General features: G+C 39.3%; 1 protein-coding gene across 7 annotated transcripts in view; it reads left to right on the plus strand.

Moving 5' to 3' along the window:
- Window positions 1-21,030, plus strand: part of CTNNA2 (catenin alpha 2) — a 1,152,426-nt gene that overhangs the window by 830,320 nt on the left and 301,076 nt on the right. Inside the window, exon 1 of one of the 7 annotated variants that reach the window (XM_021670973.2) lies at window positions 14,685-14,720. The exons of the other annotated variants lie outside the window; for them this stretch is intronic. The gene's annotated coding sequence lies outside the window, so the exon portion shown is untranslated. Of the gene's footprint in view, window positions 1-14,684; window positions 14,721-21,030 lie in introns of those variants that run through there. 7 annotated transcript variants of the gene reach the window in all.

The raw sequence follows: 21,030 nt of genomic DNA on the forward strand, positions 1-21,030 counted from the left end.
AGAGCCTAAAATATTTACTATTAATATCAGTCCTTTTCAGGAAAAGTTTTCAGATCCTTGTATTGGTCTGTTGACTCGGATTAACTAGGAATTAGTTAGTAAAGGCTATCACCTTTCCACTAGTCTGTCTAACTCTTCTTCATCTAGTCTTCTCTTTGTGGAAGGTAATCCCCTTACCTACTTACCCATTTACTCACCTACTTCCAAGAGTTTCCAAGGGCTTATCTCATGGTGGATCCTGTGCTGGGCTTTGTAGGTGATTGAAGAGATGAATTCAGTCTGGTGTCTGCTCTAGACTACTTATAGTTTGTTTAGAGAGCATGAGAGAAAGAAAGAGATAAAATATGCAGATAAATAAGACATACACATGATCAAAATACATGGTAGAGTGACACATTCGTACAAGAGGATTTCAGGAATACTGTCATGGGATTCTGAATCTCCTTTAGATTCCTTTTACCTGCATAATGCCATCGTTTAGTCAGTTGCTCAGACTGGAAAGCTAGCCACCACCATTTTTTTTTCTTTTTCTTTTTTTTTTTGAGAAGAGTCTTGCGCTGTCCCGCAGGCAGTGGCACGATCATGAATCCCTGCAACCTCTGCCTCCTGGATTCAACAGTTCTCCTGCCAGACTCCCGAGTAGCTGGGATTACAGGTGTGCACCACCGTGTCCAGTTAATTTTTGTTTTGTAGTAGAGATGGGTTTTGCCATGTTGGCCAGGCTGGTCTTAAACTCCTGGTCTCAAGTGATCCACCTGCCTTGGCCTCCAAAGTGCTAGGATGATAGGCATGAGCCACCGCACCCGCCCTAGCCACCGTCTTTGACATTCAGTCTCCCACCGCTTCTGTTTGTATTACAGTGCACCCTGCATGATGTTACACATCAAAGGCGATCTCCAGGGTTATGCTTAGCCCATGTGGCCAATGGTGGCAGCCTTGCCTCTCCAACTCCCTGGACCTTTTGGCCAACAGAGTGAATTATGTCATTTCTTCCTTTTGAAGAATATCTTTTGAATTGTCGGTTTAGCCCCATTTCTGATGATTCCTCCCTAATCTAGGCTGCTGTTATCTCTGGTCTGGATGACAGCAAAAGCTCTGCTAAATGGATCTTTTACGTCCACTCTTGCATCTGTTCTGTTTAAAATTCACATACAATCATGCTACTTCTCTGTGTATGATGAGTCTCACTTTTCCCATGTTTCTTATGAAAATATCCCAGATCTTGGCATACCTCTTGAGCCCTTGAACAATCAGCTTTTTGAGACCTCAGACCCTCCTTTGCATGACTTTCCCCTCAGTCTCTTTCTTCTAGCCATGTGGCCATCTTACAGTTTTTGTGGGGTGAATAGATTTCAGTTTTCAAAAACAAGACACTCGTGAGAATGAAAGGAGGCACTATTAATAATGATGCCATGGCAACAGGCTATAACCAGACAGTCCCAGGCAAACCAAGGTATAAAGTCACCCTACATTTCTCAGACATGCCACACTCTTTCTAACATCAGAGTCTTTGAATGTGACATTTTTCCTTATCTGGGATTGTGTTGCCCTTCTTTACGTCTCATCTTTTCTGACTTCACAGGGTAAGTGAAATCCTCTCTTTATACACAATTAGAGTACCTTCGTTTTTTCTAATAATTATAATTGCATTGCAACTGATGTAACTGTTTATGTACCCAACTAGCGTGACCAATCTTCTTGGTCTGCCCAGGACCCAGGGAGTTGCAAGAACATGAGACTTTCAATGCTAAAACCAGGAAAGTCCCAGATCAGCACTTGAGAATATCATTCCCTCAATGGCAAGGACCACATTTGTCTTGTTTCCCACTGCAACCACAGAACATAGAGTAGTTCCCAATAAGTTATAGGTGCTCAAAAGACTTTAGTTGGTTAAATGAATTAAGAAAGAAAGGAATACAGTGAAAGTGAGATGACTTTCAGATGGGTTAATCAAGGATGCTTTGCATCTAAGGTTCCATCTCAGCTTAAAGGATGAGTTATAGTTACAGTATGAGGTTAGGGAAAGAGTATTGTAGACAGGGAGAAAACTTTCACCAGAGCCCCTCCTCTCTTCTCACTACTAAGTGCCACCTGGAAAGGATTTGGAGGTTCTTAACAATGTGATGTAAATGTGTTATCCACTCCAGAAGTAGTTGCATTTTATTTTTTTTGAGATGGCGTCTTGCTCTGTCGCTCAGGCTGGAGTGCAGTGGCAATGAACTCGGCTTTCTGCACCCTCCCCATCCCGGGTTCAAACAATTCTTCCTCCTCAGCCTCCTGAGTAGCTGGGATTACAGGCATGTGCCACCACACCCAGCTAATTTTTTTGTATTTTTGGATAGACAGCGTTTCATCATATCGGCCAGGCTGGTCTCGAACTCCTGACCTTGTGATCTGCCCGCCTCAGCTTCCCAAAGTGCTGGGATTACAGGTATAAGCCACCATGCCTGGCTGAGTAGTTGCATTTTTAATAAGAAATAGAGCCTCCAGTCAAATGATCATCTCATAATGGCAGATATTTTGAACTAGGAATGGAGAATATGGTTTGGGAGTAAGAAACAGAAGTGAGGAGGAAGGCCTACTTTCAGATTGGCCCCAAATGCCTTATCCTATAGGTGGTTTCCACTCTGCCTGGGTGTCTGACCACAGGGCTCTGGGGTCTGAAAGTACAGTGCAGTGTACAATCACATAAAAACAGTTTGAGTAGAGCACCATGGGACAGCAATCTAATTATTTTTTTCTCAAGTTTTCCAGACCAATTGGTCTGGGAGAGGTTATTCCTGCCCACTGTGTTTCTGGCATCAGTACTTGGCATCAGATGAGAAGTTTGCACTGGGAGAGATGATACAATCAGAAAGGCACATTAAAGCTTTCCAATTGGTAAAATGTTGAATAACAACATTTTCAATGTTTCTTTTAGACTACATTAAATTCAATAAATGAAAGCCCCAAATTCCTATTAAGACTTCTGACCATTCGATCTATGTTTGTTTCTGAAAATAATAGATTATTAGACACAAAAATGCATTTGAGATTCTAATTTTGTAGATAGGGAAACCAAGACCCAGAAAAGTTAAGAGTTGACCGCATTGTACAGCTTGTTTGTGCCACCCTGGGACCAGGACTCAACTCTCCCAATTCCAAATACTGTGTCTTCCCTTCCATACCTGCATTTTATTATGAAAACTTTTTAACACGCCAAAAAATGGAAGAAATTATACAGTGAACACCCATGTACTCAGGTCTTAGTTCATTTGGGCTGCTATAACAGAGTGCCTTGGACAGGCTGACTTAAAAGCAATAGAAATTTATTTCTGATGGTTCTGAAGTCAGGGAAGTCCAACATTAGGGCTCCAGCAGCTTCAGTGTCTGGTGAGAGTCCATTCCTCATAGATGGCACCTTCTCACCATATTCTCACTGGGTGAAAGGGGCAAAGCAGCTCTTTGGGGCCCCTTTTATAAGGATACTAATTCTGTCACTTCACAAGGCCTCATCTCCAAATACCCTCATATTGGGGATTGGGTTTTAACATGAATTTAGGGGGACATAAGCATTTAGATTGTGGCAACCCATCCCTCAATTTTACAATTACCATTTTGTTATGTTTGCTTTATCAGGTATATATCCATCCTATTTTTGAAGGATTTTAAAGGAGATGAAGGCATTAATACACTTCACCTCTACATACTTAAGCAAGAGGATTATTATCTAACGTTTGATATTTGCTTATCTTTTTAGGTAAAATTTATACATAGTGAATGAGTTTTGATAAATGCTTGCATTTATGTATCTCAAACCCCTATAAAGTACTTTGAGTTTTCCATTTTAAAAATTTCAAAACATGCTCCATTTTACTTAAACAATCATCTTAAAGTTGTTTGCTGTTGAAAATGTACTTGCTTATATAGAAAACATTTCCACAGGAAACAGATCTGTGTAACATTAAACTATAGCTTTAAAAGCAGGTTCTGTTTTAAAAGCTGTGTTCAAATACTTAAGAAGTGACTTTATGCAAGTTTTAATTCATGAAAGATGAAGTCTCAAAGTCAAAGAAATGCACTCGTGGGAGAGAAGTGGAGATATGCAAAGGGGATACGTGAGGGACACAGAACTTTATAGAAAATGAAGCACTGTTCCCAGCCCATTACAGACTTGGGCCTCCTCACTCCTCCATCTCCACACTCTGCATCTCAAAAAGGCAAATTACCTGGAAATTTCCAACTGGGTGGGGTGTGAGCATAAGCAAATGGGACAAAGCCAGGCGTAGGGGCTCACCCCGGTAATCCCAGCACTTTGGGAGGCTGAAGCAGGCAGATCACAAGGTCAGGAGATTGAGACCATCCTGGCTAACACAGTGACACCCTGCTCTACTAAAAATACAAAAAATTAGCCAGGTGTGGTGGCATGCACCTGTATTCCCAGCTATTTGGGAGGCTGAGGTGGGAGAATCACTTAACCCAGGAGGCAAAGGTTGCAGTGAGCCGAGATTGCACCATTGCACTCCAGCCTGGGCAACAGAGTAAGACTCTGTCCCAAAACAAACAGAAAAAGAGAAAATGAGACAAGAAAAAGTCACAAGCTCTTTTGCTTCTGCTGTAGGAATGCTCTATTTGACTACAGTCACCCCTCCACCACCTTTTTTTTTTCTTTTTTGCTCCTATGGAAACTAATCAGAAAAGCTAGAGCTGTTTTGAGAGGCAGATGCTAAAGAACGATACTCCACACTCCCTTCACAAGCTCCCTTCCCACACATGCTGCACACAACTGATTGTACCAAGGAGTCAAAAACAACTGACTTCTCATAGATAAAGCTGTGGGTATCCAGTGGTTCAGTACTGGCTTCAGGCATGATGGACTCTTCCTGGTGAATGCTGCTCCCAACAGCTGGGAGACACTTCAAGCACCTTCACTGCCAATGTTTTATGTCAAAAGGTAGAGACAAGTCATAGAAGGACTTGCTGCAGCCCCTTATAGTAAGCGAATTGACCCCACCATGGGAAGTCGGCTGGTTGAGAGCATAGTAGCCAGCCCAAAGCTGCCAAAGCCTGCTCCCCAGGTGGCTTCCTAGAGCAGAATTTATGGACAGCAGTAAAATCAGAAAGGGAATGTATTTTAGTTTGTTATTTTGTTTGTTTGTTTTTGTTTTTGAGACAGAGTGTTGCTCTGTTGCCCAGGCTAGACTGCAGTGGCACAATTTTGGCTCATTGCAACCTCTGCCTCTTGGGTTCAAGCGATTCTTGTGCCTCAGCCTCCCAGGACTACAGGCACATGCTGCCACACCTGGCTAATTTTTACATTTGTAGTAGAGTGGGGTTTCGCCATGTTGGCCAGGCTGATCTCCAGCTTCTGAGCTTAGGTGATCTGCCTGCCTCGGCCTCCCAAAGTGTTGGAATGACAGGCATTAGTCATCACACCTGGCCTGTTTTTACTTTTAAAGCAGAGAATGGGAGGGGAGAAAGGATTAAAAGATGGAATATTCTGGAAGTCTTTTCTGTAGGAGCCCCAGAAAACCATTTTTGAGAAAACAGAACATTTCAGTAACAGCTGGGCCTTCAGCCAAAGCAGATGGTCCGAAATGAGGAATGGGAGAGCAGTACAAATAAAATCAAGTTGCTGGCTATGGGAGCACCGTGGGAACATGCTAACAGTTGGGTTAGGTGGAAGTCCTTCATGCTGACCCGGCATTTAAAAGGCTTACATTTAGGCTTTCTCTCTTGGCATCTGAGCATGGTCAGCTCTGGAGAGCTGCCTCCACCACTGACTGGTGAAGAAGCTACGCTCTTTTTATTTTTGCCAAAGCCGGTCCAAATGCCTTAATAAAAACCTCTAAGTGATTAACATACAGAAGAAAGTGAACGGTGCCAACTTACTGCAGTCCTGGTAGTTTTCCTAATGATGTGAGAGAGCTAAGCTTGTGATTAGAATTCCAATCACCAGGCAGGATAGGGGGACTCTAGAGCTTTTGGATAGGCCAGGAGCGAAAAACATGAAAACAACAAAGGAACAAATTTAAAAATGAAACAGCACATTAAGATGAACAGGAATGCACATTTTCTATCCCTGATTACAATCAGAGCTGGCTATTTTTAGTGTATTTCTGATGAGTCTACTTCACTGTACTTCATACCAGAATGGCACAATGAGTGGTATTTGCTCTCTATTGGCCAGTAGCTGAAGAGATGAATCTCCATGGAAGTGTGTATACAAGGAGTGCTGAGGCTGACATATGGTAGATTTTTTTTAACATCTACAAAAACCACTTTCACTAATAATATAACATGTATGTGTGTGTGTGCATATGTGTGTGTGTATCACACCCACCCATTGAGTTTCAGTAATCAACTCTCTTTTGCAAGGAATAAAATATTTTATAGCCAGATAGTCATCCCCAAACTATGATTTAGAATGTTTGTGTTGCATCTAGGTGGTTTATGGCACTGAAATAGAAAGGGTATTAATGAGATCTATGCCAAAACTTTCAGCAGATAAAATATTTGATTTCTATTGGAGATAGGTTTGGTTTCGGGAGGGCATTTTTATAAACTCAATCATAGAAGAAAAAAAGAGTATCATAACCCAACTCTGCAAATACTTTCTGTATAAGGTAAATACCTTGACAAATCTTATCCCAGCTATGCAGAGAGAACTAGAAATACCTCTTCCAGTGTGAATTTAGAAATTGCGGGTTCCTCAAGAATATACGTTGCACATTGCATCTTCAACTAGTCATCCCCTACTGATTAAATACCTACCATGGGTTTGGTGCTACTGGAGACTCAAAAGAATACTAAGGCAAGACCTCGTCTTCAAGATGGCCAATGAATTCACCATCTTAATAAGGGCACGAGAGTAAAGAGTAAGAAACCATTTATTAACCGTTAGGTCTAGGTATAACCAAAGGAATCAGACAACACATGACTTTGAACTAGGGGAGATTATTTGGGTTGTAGTAGCTCAAAGATATTTGATCTTGATGCTTTCTGTAAGCAAGTGACTCTTTTCCCATTTTAATCTAAGAATGATACCTTTACATTGGAACACCACCAAGTTATCCATGTAGCCCTTAACAATGTTGGCTATTGTGCTTACAAAGTATATGCTGTTTTCATCAAACATACAAGTAATTGAAAAGAAAATCAGTAAGATTTATTTTTCTTCTTTTTACTGACAAGGCTTAATCTATCTCATGCAATCTTTATCACTTAAAGTCAGGCTATTCCTGTCAGTACTTCCTAGATTCTTTAGGGACATGGATAATAACTATAATCTATGGAGCAGTCCTACAGTTAGGTCAGTGCAGCCAGTAATTTGCCAGCCTGGTTCTACAATCACATCTCTTAGCAAAGGAACTGTCTTGAACTCACTCATCTGTCTGAACCCTGTAGAGAAGGATCAACTAACTGGTAACTTTCAGTGAGTTTTCTCATGGCCTTTTGCTGTCTTCAAGTTTGTGGCTTTAAGAGAGGCCTTTGGCAAAGTTTTGATTGCTGACTATAAATTGGGGGTTCTCATCACCCCCACCTCAGATTCAGTAATTAGCTAGAAAGGCTCATAGAAGTCAGGAAGGCATTTTACTTACATTTACCAGTTTGTTATAAATGACACAAATGAACGGCCAGATGAAGGAGTACACAGGGCAAGGTCCAGAAGAGTCCTGAATACAGGATCTTCCGTCCCTGGGGAGTTGGGGTACACCTCGTCCAGCATGTGGATGTGTTTGGAAAACAACTTGGAGGCTCTCTGAACCTTGATGTTTAGAGGCTTTTTTTAATGGAGGTTTCATCATATAGGCAGGATTTGTTAAATCATTGGCCACCAAAGCTCCAGCTACTCCCTCCTCCCCAGAGGTCAGGGTAGAGGGGCTGAAATTGCATCCCTTTAATCATGGTTTGGTCTTTTTGGCTAAGAGTTCCCATGCTGAAGCTATCTAGAGACCACCAGTTATCTCATTAATATAGAAAAGATGCTCATAACCCTAAAGCTTCCAAGCATTTTAGAAGCTGTGTGACAGGAACAAAGGAGGAAGACTAAATATTTTTTATTATACCACAGATTTGAATAGACATATATTCAGGAAGACATGCAAATGGCTAATAAGCACATGAATATATGCTCAACATCATTACCCATTGGGAAAATGACAATCAAAACCACAGTGCTATACAACTTCACGCCCACTAGGATGGCTATAATTTAAAAAAAAAGATGGACAATAACAAGTGTTGGAGAGGATATGGAGAAATAAGAACCCTCACTCACTGCTGATGGGAATGTAAAATGGTGCAGCTACTTTGGAAAATAGGTAGTTTCTCAAGTTGCTAAATATAGGATTACCATATGATCCAGTAATTCCACTTCTAGATATGATCCAAGAGATAGGAAAGCATACATCCACACACAAATTTACACATGAATGTTCATATAGCATTATTCACAACAGCCAAAAATCATAAACAACACAAATGTCTACTGTCTGATGAATACATAAGCAAAATATGGTATAGCCATGCAATGGAATATGATTCAGCAATTAAAAAAAATGAAGTACTGATGCATGCTATAAATCAGATGAGGTTTAAAAACATTATGACTCATGCCTGTAATCCCAGCACTTTGGGAGGCCAAGGTGGGCAGATCACCTGAGGTTGGGAGTTCGAGACCAGCCTGACCAACATGGAGAAACACCTTCTCTACTAAAAATACAAAACTAGCTGGACTTGGTGGCACATACCTGTAATCCCAGCTACTCAGTAGGCCGAGGCAGGAGAATCGATTGACCCTGGAAGGCAGAGATTACATTAAGCCGAGATCGTGCCATTGCACTCCAGCCTGAGCAACAACAGTGAAACTCCCTCTCAAAAAAAACAAAACAACAATAACAAAAAATTATGCCAAATAAAAGAAGATAATCACAAAAGACTGTATATTGTACGGTTTCATTTATATTTCATATCAAGATTAGGCAAATCTAGAGATGGAAAGTAGATTAGTGACTGCCTATGGCTAGAGGAAAGGGTAGAGGGAATGGGAAATGATTGGTAATGGGGAATCAATTTATTTTAGGGAAGATAAAAGTGTCTACATGTAGAGAGTGCTGATGGTTGCACAACTGTGAACTTGTTAAATTGTATGCTTTGAGTGAATTTTATGGCATGTGCATTGCATCTAAATAAAGATGTTTAGAAAAATCAGCAAATAGTATCACCTGGAGTTGGGCCATCCAGACAACACATAAGTACATCTAAAATTAAGTCTCCAAGCACTGCAATTCTCATTTGCCCTCTGATGAACTTGGTGAACTGGAACTTGAAGTCAGTTCTCCTTGTAAATAAACAATGCTGCTGCTGTAAGAGCTAATCGACAGTGTTGTCAGATTGGCTTTGCCAGGGAGCAGGCAGTCATGGTCATCCTGAAATTAACATACAAATTACAATAATAAATTGTATTTGGAGAGTTTTATTTTTCCCTGATTATATAAATAGTTTCTTTCCAGGCAAATAAAATACTTAATGCACTAGAATAATCAACTGCCACCTAATTTTTTTTAATGTTTCTTTTCATACAAAGTTCAAATTATGAAAAAAACACAGACTGCCAGTTTTTTGTTTACTCATTTAATGTTTTAACAAAGATCTGAATTCTATTTACTAAATTTACTAAGTGTATTGATTTTCTATGGGGTACCGGAACAAAATACTACACATTGAGTGGCTTAAGCAACAGAAATTTATCATGTCACAGTTCAGGAGGATAGAGGTCCAAGATCAAGATATCAGTATATTAGGGTCCTTCTGAAGGTTGTGAGGGAGAGTCTGTGCTATTCTTCTCTCCTAGCTTCTGGTATCCTCAGATGTTCCTTGACTTGTAGATGGTGATCTCCCTGTGTCTTCGCACAGTGTTCCTTCTATATGTGTCTGTCTCTATGTCTAAATATCCCCTTTTTTATAAAGAAACAGTTACATTGGATTAGGACACATCTAATGACCTCATCTTAACTTGATCATCTGCAAAGACACTATTTTCAAATGCAGTCACATTCACAGGTACCAGGGATTATGACTTCAACATCCTTTGGAGAGACACAATTCAATCCATAACACTACATCACCTTCTAGGGTTTATAATTTTTTTATATTCTCTTGGTCTAGCTAAACTTACAATTTTAATTAGAGGAATCCATTGTAATGAGGCAAGAATAGATGTTCTCTTAAGATCATCCATGTATTAACTGAAGGTTACATATGTCCCTTTGATTGACTTTGTCATTTTACATCTGGTGACTTTTGATAAACAACCACATAAAAAATCTCCAATGTTCCAAGCTTGCAGAGAAAAAAAAAAAGAAAATGATTACATAATTGAGAATTTTGATTATCCCCTGGTTTTGTGTCACTTACTTCTAAAACACTCTTTATCGACTGCCAAGAAATATATGTGTGTTACCATTTCTTTGATCGTCTTGGCCTGCAAATTCAGCATAAAGGGCACAAGGAAAAAACAAACTTACCATTTTCACACAATTATTGATATAAAAAAATAGGACTGGAACCCATTTCTGATCACGATCCTTTTGAACCAATAAAAGGAATTACTAAAAATGTAAGGAGTGATGTTTTTTCTTTGGCAATTGGTACTTTGGCTAAAAATAAACCAGTCAAAAATAGAAAGAAAAGAAGATAGGTAAGGTCTGTAAGAAACCTAAACAATATTTGTGGGGTCATTTCTAACAGCACATAAACATTTAAATTCACACACACACACAAGTGTGTGTGTGAATTTAAATGTTTATGTTTATGAAAACTTGACTTCAGTTCCCCTCTAGCTATTTCCTCATTCCTTTATTCCTTTGGTAACACAACTTCTTAAGGGAAGAGCTATTCCAGTATTTTTATTCACTCATTCTCTCTTGAGGCCTCTCCAATCAGGCTTTTAGCACCTGCACTCTGTTCCAGCCTACCCTTGTGGAGGTCCTGAACCCAGTGGAGGACTCTCAATCCACCTCTTTACTCACTATCAGTAGCTTGGGCACACTTGATCCATTTCTTCTTGAAACACTTCTTTCAATTGGTTTCCAGAACTCACAAGCTCCTGATTTTCTCCTTCACAGATCTCTTTTTTTCAGTCCTTATTGGGCCCTTCTCATCTCCCTGATCTCTTAACTCTGGAGTGCTTTATACCTTAGTCTAGTCTTTGGACTTTTTCTTAGATGTACACCCACCCCCTTAGTGGTCTTATCCAGAGTCAGGCTTTAAATATCATCTTTTTGTTGCTTACTCCCAAATTTATATCTTTAATTCCAGGTCCCTATATACAACTACCTATGAAATGTCAACACATGGTTATTTTATTGGTATCTCAATCTTAACATTCCCAAATGTCTTCCCTCAGCCTCACTCTGCCACCCAGGTTGGAGTGCAGTGGCTTGATCATGGCTCATTACAGCCTCAAACAGTCTGTTGCCTCTACACTAAAATAGATCTGAGTACTAATTGCTTCTCACCACCTCCCATCACTACCAAATCTCCATCATTTCTCATCAGAATTTTTACAGATACTTCCTAATGGTTCTTCCTATTTTAGCCTTTGCCACCCTCTTTCTGGCTGTTCTCAACACAATAGCCAGAGTGACCCTCAGAAAATGTAAGTCAGAATGAATCATCGTGCCTCTTGAAACCCTCCAGTGGTTTGCCAAAATTATTACAGTGGTCTATAGCTGCCACATCTGTGGCCCCCTCCCCCGTATCTCACAGATGTTATTTTTCACTGCTCTTCTTTATTCAGCTCCTGGCACACTAGCCCCCTTGCCATTCTCAGCACATGCCAGGTATGTTCCTGCTTCAGAGCCATTGACATCTGCGGGTCCTTCTGTCTGGAAAGCTGTTGCCCCACGTATGTTCATGACTTGTTTCCCTAGCCCCTCAGTGTTTGGTCAAATGGCACCTACTCCATAATACCTTCCTTGTCCATACTATTCTAAATCACAATTCCTAAGCTTGGCTTTTATCTCTGCTTTATTTTCTCTCTATCATTTATCATCTAGCATGCTATCTATTTTACTTATTTTATTAATTGTTTGCATCCTCGCAGGAAAATGTAAGCTTCTGGGAGACAGGAATATTTGTATGTTTTGTTCATTGCTATATCATCAGTGCTCAGAAGCGTGCCTAATGCATAGCAGGGACTAATTTAAAAAAACAGTATGAATAACTGAATAGTTCTTAATCTTTTCTAATTTCCAGACCCGTGGGCTATTTAAAAATTTGATGAAATTGATGAAAACTTTTTTTAGAGAAAAGTTATACCCACATAATTTGTACTAAAATTCTAAAGCTAATATATCCCTTAAATGTTTCCAGGGACATTTCCCACACTCAAGAACTCCTGATTAATCATGGGTGGCTTAGAGGAAGGGGCGAAGTATAAGGCCAAACTCTACTATGTTGGATGATTGCTACTGCTTAAATCATGCTGGCCTGCATATTGAGGATAAAGGGCACAAGGAGAAAATAAATTTACCATTTTCTTGCAATTATTTATAAGAAAAATTAAACTGGAACTCATTTCTAATCACAATTTTTTTTGAACCAGTTAACTGAACTACAGGAATTAAGATCTGTTTATTTTGTTTGAGGACTTAGCTTTGCTAGCACAATTTTACAAGGGTGAAAATTAATTTTGAACTCTTTAGTATTAGGCCATTCTTGCATTGCTATAAAGAAACACCTGTGAGTGGGTAATTTATAAGAAAAGAGGCTTACTTGGCTCAAGGTTCTGCAGGCTGTACAGGAAGCATGGCTCTGGCCTCTGCCTCTGGGAAGGCCCTAGGAAGATTTTACTCATTGTGGAAGGTGAACTGGGAGGCAGCAAGAGTAAGAGAGTGCCCGGGGAGATGTGCCACACACTTTTAAATGACCAGATCTCATGCAAACTCAGAGTGAGATCTCACTTATCACAATGGGGATGGCGCAAGCCATTCCACCAAATACCTTCCACGAGGTCCATCCTCCAACATTGGGGATTACAATTCAACATGAAATTGGTGTGAGGGGGCAGGGTGGACAAATATCCAAATTGTATCACCTTTGTAGCTTTCTGCTCATACTCCTCAAGTTCTTCCATTTTCCTTTCTCTCAGCATCAGAGTGCCTGATTTTATTCCTGTGGGGTTCAATTTGATCATGATGGGTTTCCAAAGCTCCCCTTCTCTATTCCCATAGTATTTATCTATATGTCACAAACCTTAAAAGGGAAATGTCTACAGGATCATCTTTGAAAGAGGTTTATGTAAATGTCTAAGAATGAAATTATTTTAATTTCTGCCTTTTTAAAAATTTAAAATTCTGTACTCATCCCCTAAGTAGGTACCCCCATGTGTTGAACAAAATGGCACATTTGTTGCTGAGAAGTTCTAAGACAGCAGAATTTTGCCCTCAGCACTTCTTAAGGAAAATGGCCTCTGTGAATTAAGGATTTATGGGTTACCATGCTTCCGCTAGAAAGGTTTGAAGATCTGGACTTACATGCTGGGATCCTGGCTTGATTAAAGGCTGCAGAGAAGCTGATACAGTAAATAGTCTTTGCTATCGGTGGACTCATATTTCCTGCTAGAGATAAACCAAGCTTTGTGCAATAAAGCAATCAGCGAGCACCGCAGTGGCTGATTCAGCACTCTGCCCCTACTAGGCTGGCACCTACTGTTGGAAATGGCCTCAAAATCATAAATGTTCACTTCGGAGTTATGGGACATGGGGATGAGTTGCATCTATTCCTTCATGTGAACTCTTGGTCACTTTCTCCACATTACGCTAAAAAACAACCTTCTGTGGTTTTATTTCTCTGAGTCCTCATTGATGCCATTTAACAGGAAATTCAGCTAAAGCCCCAAGACAAGTATACAGATTTCTGAGAAAACTTGCTTTGGGCTGGTTTAGCAGAGGGAGTGCTTGTATTTTACATACGTGCCCACAAATGTCATCACCAGGGGAGAGGAGCAGTCACATGAACAATTCAACCTAATTCATTTATATTTGATTTTGAAATGCACAGTGCCCCTTAGATTCTCAGTAATTTTTCATGGGGGCAGAAGGGCTAATACTAAGAAAAGCATGTGTTCTTTGAGCTCTTATTGCATAATGGAAATAAGCAACAAACTGTAACTGACATTCCATGTGCACACTCAGCTGTTGACACTGGATTTAGAGGTTGCCACTCAAAGTGCAGTTCTAGAGTAGTACCATCAGCATACCCTAGAAGCTTTTTGGAAGGCAGTTTCTGCTGTCCAGACCTAGTGAATCAGGATCTTTATTTTAACAAGATCCCCAGCTGATTTATTTGCCTAGTATCTTTCTTTTCTTTCAGAAGAGTTTTTTAAAGCCCTGGTTCCCAAACATGGCTGTGCATTGTGATCACCTGGGGGAGTTTTTAAAACACTGATTGACACCTGGGTCCTCGTGTCAGCGTGCCTGATTTTATTGATATAAGATTCAGTTTGATTATGAGGTGTTTCCAAAGCTCCCAGGTGGTTGTAAATTGCAGCAGAGTTTGAGAGCCTCTAGTTTAGAGCAGAACCAGAATGCATCTCGGGCACACGTGAAATGGTTAAGAGCTGACAATTTCTGAAACAGACTTTCAGTTCATTACCTGGCATTCTACCAGCCACAAATTTTTATTTTTGTTTTATCTGCTCATATGTTAGCTGTCTTCTTAATCACCAAAGACAAGTAAGTTATCTCTTTAGTTTATCACTTTTTCTATTTTATCTGCTTATTTGAAAATTGATTGATAGCTTTGGTTTATATGGTTATTCTAGACCAGTCAAAAGATTTGCTTAATTGAATCTAATTTTCTAATATGTTTTTAGAGGGAAGAGTATGGTCTAAAGATTGTCATTTAAAGATCTTACCAATGCTATGCAGTAGTTATTCCTATTTATCTTAAAGAAGCAAGAGCTGAGATTTCAAAAAGTTAAATAACTGCCTAAATTGCACAGCTGGTCACTGGAGAAGTGAAAGGTTGAATCTGGCATTTGAAAAGGCTTTATCTGATTCTTAAAGCCCATGTTTTTCTGTTCCTCCATGCTGTTTCTGGAAAAACTAGCTGTGTATCATTAACAGCAACTTCAAAAAGACCAATCGTGGTTTATTTTTGTGTAACCTTGTACAGTGTACACATAAAATGTGTAGCTTTTTGAAATTTTGTGTAAGCCATTCCACTGACCATCACTGAGTAAACGTAGTATATGCCCTTAGGTTCTGATTTAAAATAACAACAAACAAGCAAAAAGTTAGGGGAATTGAAGGTGCTTGAAAAGCCCAAGGTATTGAGATGTTTGTTAGGTACCCTGGGTAGAGTAGCTTGAAAGAATTTTCAAGAGGTGGACACTTCACTAAGAGCTGCTGCTGTAGTCGGACTGGAAGGAAGCAATAGAGGAAAGACAAGTTTTAGAAGAAAGGAGAAAGCACTACTATCAGAAATACTAAAAGGTTATTTCAGATTATATATAGCAGCAGATGGTACAATGTAAAGGACAAATGGATTAACTTGCTGGGAATTTTTGGTGTCCACTTCATAACTGACCATAAAAGGCACTTAACAAAGCAGTGACTTTGTTAAATGATAGCTTCCAGAACATGCCATCTGTGGTCCCTGCCTGTTCCCATTGCCTGATGAAGACTGGAATTGTTCTGTCTAAAAAAGCAGATTCTTTCATCTGGTTGTTTTCATATCCTTGTGAATTCTTTTCTGAGATTGAATTTGTGTATATCTGAGAAGGACCTTGGCTTGTAAACCCTTTTTCTCCCAGTGGCTTTATGTTTCTCCACAGCATCGCACTGAGATTGCTAGCAAAAAGGCAGCTTTGTCGATTTGTTTGTTTACCGGGGATGGGTATATTCTGGCATCATAAAACTTCATACTGAAATCCTAGGAAAGCCAGAAAGGAGATCCTGGTAGGAGACTTCTGGCCCCATGTTCTGATTACCATTTCCTCTTACAATCACCATGTTTCTGTGGAATGCATAGCAGCAGATCTTCCTACCTTCCTACTTTTCCTGTTTCCCAGGTCTCCCTTCAATTTGTCTTAATTTCTTTAACTTCCACTGCCTCCCATTTTGTCTTCACTGGTTATCTTCTTATATCCCTAGATTCTACCCATTTTCCTATTCATTTTAATTAATTAAATTAATTAAATTGATGGGGTCTTGCTATGTTGCTTAAGCTGGTCTAGAACTCTCGGGCTTAAGCCATCCTCCTGCCTTGTCCTCTGGAGTTGCTGGTGTTCAGGCATGAGCTACTGTGCCCGGCTCTCCTGTTCATTTTTTTTTCTCTCATCTTTTCCCCTTTGAATTGCCACTCTCCTCCATTATCTTTTTTGATTAAGAAGTTTTCTTTCAACTTATTTGGAATTGTGATGACTAGTCCAGAAGCGAAATTGAAGCTGATTTTTAATAGTATCTATTTATTAAAGATTTTCTAAAATATTTCATTAACAGCAACAATAAATTCTAGGAGGATATTTAAAATACAATGGAGTATGAATGGATCTTCAATTCTGTAGAAGCATCATTTAAATATAAATATAACTGCAGAGCAAGAAAAAGTATTCCTTAAACTATCATGCTTCAGAACTAGGGGTGTGCTTTTGGCATTTTTGAGTGGATACATTTTCAGTATGAGGGACTACTGGGCTTTTACAGAAAGTTTGGAATTCTTGGCCCTGACCACTAAATTCCCACAGTGCCAACTGTGTCATTTGACAGTCAAGGACATTTACACAGATTTCCAGATGAAATGGTAAGGTTTATTTTATTGTAGCATTCTTATTTTCTATGTTAAAACTAAAACAGTTTCTTTAAAGCCGTACCATCATTTAGATGGATGCCCCCAATCATTTGTTCAGATTTTGTATGCTTACTGCAAAATAATTATACAGATATGTCAATGCTGAAGATCAAGTGCCACACGGTTGCTACAAAAAGTGGCACATAGGACGGACATTCATCATTCTAGTTAAAAGCAAAGGAACTTCTCCTGATTACATGAATGCTATCTTCCTATTCCTTGATTGAACCTCTCCAAGCAAGACTAAGAGTCCGTACCTTGTAGTAATTTATAATGTGAAAAAATACTTTTCTACCTAGGATCTTAATGAAAATTGAAGAAATGAATGTGGTAAAGCACTTGGAACCAATTTGAACTCTGGCATTGCCTTGATTATATCTGGAAGATAACTGCCTACCCACCTCCAGTGACCCAATAACCACAGCTCAATGACTGTTTTCATGAACTGAGGAATTTGAGATCCTCTGTTAATATTAGCACCAGACTCAAGCAGGTCAAAAGTCTCCTAGATATCTGAATGTAACACTTGCACTTTTCAAAACAGGGGACTTTAGTAAAAACTTTCATGTGGCAATAGTTTTGGAAACAACTCCAAATAAGGCATAATGCAGGGTTTAAGCTAACACTTTAGATAAACCTAAACCCTAAACTGAAGAAAGCAAATGAGTTTGATCACTATTCTTTCTTGTGATAAGCTCTAACCATCACTTACATGCATTTTGTTAGAACGCTCCTACAACCATTGAGAACAGAATAAAAGAATAAAAAGAAACAGATTCCTACTGAGATTCAAGTTAAAAATGAAACACACACACACACAGACACACACACACACACACACTCCAGTTGCAGATGTGATTAAATATGATAAAAATAGGGAGCCGAAAGTGACCTCTTTCCCCACATAGGGAGAGTGGTTCTTTGAACGAGGAAGCATTTTGTTGTCTGGTCAAATAGAGCCTAAATGTAATGCTTACCTATAGCCAGGGTAAGAACTCCATGCCTCCACCAGGTCGGTTTATTATTCCCTGCTGTGTCTGGGTTGCAGAAGAGAATAAAGCCTCTCACTTCTCTGAGATGAGTCAACCTGCAGTTCACCGTGGCCACATTCCTGGGAAAATAACTTGTCAGGAGAAATGATTAAAGAAGACCATGTTTGACTTCAATGCTGCCCGATTGGTGAATTATATTTTTAGAGCAATCAGTTTAAATCCTACAGATTGAAATTGTGCTGCTCGCTAACTGCCTGGGTGATTTGGCATGAAATTTAATTTGCTTTAACATGCATGGGGGGTAAGCAGAGGGGCGTTAATTTCACATTTGAGAGTTGCTGCAGTACTTTGAAAATAACTAAAATCGTGGTGTAATACTTTGCTCTCATTTTCTTCTTCAAAACAGGCATGATGCTCTGGCTAAACTCAGTACTTTAGTAGACCAGTTTGGGCTACATTTATCATTTTTCTATGATTCTCATTCTTTCTCATTTTAATGTTAATATTAAGTGAGCACTTACCACGTGCTAGGCACTTACTTAGTTGATCATCTAGTCAACATTCAGCACATTAGTCACTCAATTTTATAGTTGGGGAAAGTTGACAACTACCGACCCTTTCCAGACATTTCCTCTCTTTGTAGGGGCACAGGGGAAGCTCCTCTAAGAGGGTGCTACGTTTTTGTTCTTTCATGTCTGTCTTCCCAGAGTGGAACCCTGATTCACCTTCAGTATACCCATTGCAAGAAAGAATTTTGGAATCAAGGGTCATGTTTTTAATATTCTTCTATGTAGCAATCCAGCTTTCAAGTAATATAAGTTAGTCTTCAAAGTCATTTCATTTTAAACCTATTTCTCTGATATGAATAAGTCAAGGCTGAGCTAATCTGAAAATCTGCATGCTGATAATAATAACAACAATAATAAAAACGATAAAAATAATAATAAAGTGCTCCTAGTGAATCAATGTCTTGAACCTACCTAGAGAGCTGAGACCTATAAATGAACCAATTTTTTATTGCCTGAGGCTAATGTAATGGATATTGAAAATGCCTTACTACTCTGTCATGTAATCTGTATGTCGCCAACTGATATTTCCACTGGTAGAGATTCATATTATATATAAACTCAAATATATTTGGTGATTAGAAAGCCAACTAGTGGGAGTCATTGATTCATGCAATGAGTCTAATGACAATTGTACTTTTTTAGGTAAATGTTGTGATAGGACACTTGATCAGCAGTAAGAAGTCCTTCACTGGGATCTTCTAGTATATGCTTTGCTTCTAAGAATTGTAAAGGAATGGTTGCTTGGTCCCCAAAAGATCCTTTCTTAGTTTGCCACTTTGCAAGTTTGGTGAATGCTGGCATGATTTATTATTTAATGGATTGTGGAAATACGCCATTTCTTGAAATGATAGTCAATGAGTACTGTAAAAGATCTCAGGAGAACTATGTGCTTCATCTAATAAGCTATTTATTTGAGTTTATTTTAAGACAAATGTATCTTCAGTTGATTCCATTGCATGGAATACCAAGCAATGAAAATATTTTTAACTTCTTCCTGATCGTATATGATCCCCCACTGTAATTTCTCACAAATTGTGTCAGATCTAGAGGTTATTTTGAAAAAATATTTCCAGAAAATATGTTTCTTTTGGGGAAGTAGGTTCATTACATCAATTAGGACAGTACATGTATCAGTGCTTGAGAAGACAAAACCTAAATGAGTGTTCAGGAGGTTTAGATGTGAGTGTATCGTCCCCAAGAAACCTAGTACATCTTGTTCCACCAGAATGCTCAGGTCCTCGAGCATCTTTATCATGGACAGAGCTATCTTGCTCATCAATCATTAGCATTTCCCCTCCATTTAGATATAGATTTAGATTCTCCATTTAGATTCTCAGGCCCCTGATAAATAGCAAGGTAAGTGACTGGACACGGTGGCTCATGCCTGTAATCTCAGCACTTAGAGAGGCTGAGGCGGGCAGATCACGAGGTCAGGAGTTTGAAACCAGCCTGACCAACATCATGAAACCCCGTCTCCACTAAAAATACAAGAGTGAGCTGGGCGTGGTGGTGTGCATCTGTAATCCCAGCTACTCAGGAGGCTGAGGCAGGAGAATGGCTTGAACCCGGAAGGCGGAGGTTATTGTGAGCCAAGATCATGCCATTACACTCCTGCCTGAGTGACAGAGCAAGACTCTGTCTCAAAAAAAAAAAAAAATAGCAAAGTAGGTACTGGGGATGTGAAAGGAGGTAATTTTCAAGCAATAAGGGACAAAATTCTGCCACAACAATATAAGACTCAATGAAACAGCCCAAGAACTACTACTGTTTTCTATCTTAAAGGAGTTATATGGTAGCTTGGGATAAGTATGATGAAATTGTCTTCTGTTGTCAAATAATGGACATACCACTCAGGTTGGAATCTTGTTAACTATTCTCTCCTTTCTACTAGAACCTATAATATTTTAAGCTACCGTATGTCTAATTGCATTGAATACATTTAAATTTTTAAAATATATATATAACACAAAAATCACATGTCCCTTAATTGAGGCTCTTTATTCCTTTATGACACTGTGAGAATAATTCTGAACAAATAGGAGACAGATGTTCTAGACCTACCTCTGTCTCTAACACATTTACCACATGAGCTCATAACAGGAGCATCTATATCATTACAAAACAGTGATTTTGCACCACTTCCAGTTTTTGCACTGAGCTGTTGCCAAGATCGAATGAGATAACCCAGGTGAAAGTGCTTTATAAACTCTAATGGCATTATGCTTTGAAAATGTGACATTATTTAGTGTCCTGGAGCAGCAAGGTACTAAATAATATCTTAGTGGCTTGAATTAATACAGCTGCCAAAAAAGCCTAATTTAGGAAATTGCTTAAATGTGAAAAAACCTCATTCCACATGCATTGTTCACTGACACAGGCTCTCTGTGCTCCAGATTTCAGGAGATAATCTCAATACAGTTGAAGGAGGGAGGTGGTTGCCAGGGCAAATAAAGGCAAATGAGAGAACTGGAGTTTGCCCCTGAGAATTTGGTTAAAGCAGTTAACCACTCACAACTGATCCTTTTTCTTCTGAACTTGCTTCTTCTTAACCTTCAACTAATGTGTCCCTTGCACTTCTTCAGTTGTGACACTCTAACTTCAGGAGTACTCCTATCCAAACACTTTATTGA

This window comes from Aotus nancymaae, unplaced genomic scaffold (assembly GCF_030222135.1).
Source record: "Aotus nancymaae isolate 86718 unplaced genomic scaffold, 86718_ANA_hifiasm-v0.15.2.pri h1tg000017l, whole genome shotgun sequence".
Classification (NCBI taxonomy): domain Eukaryota; kingdom Metazoa; phylum Chordata; class Mammalia; order Primates; family Aotidae; genus Aotus; species Aotus nancymaae.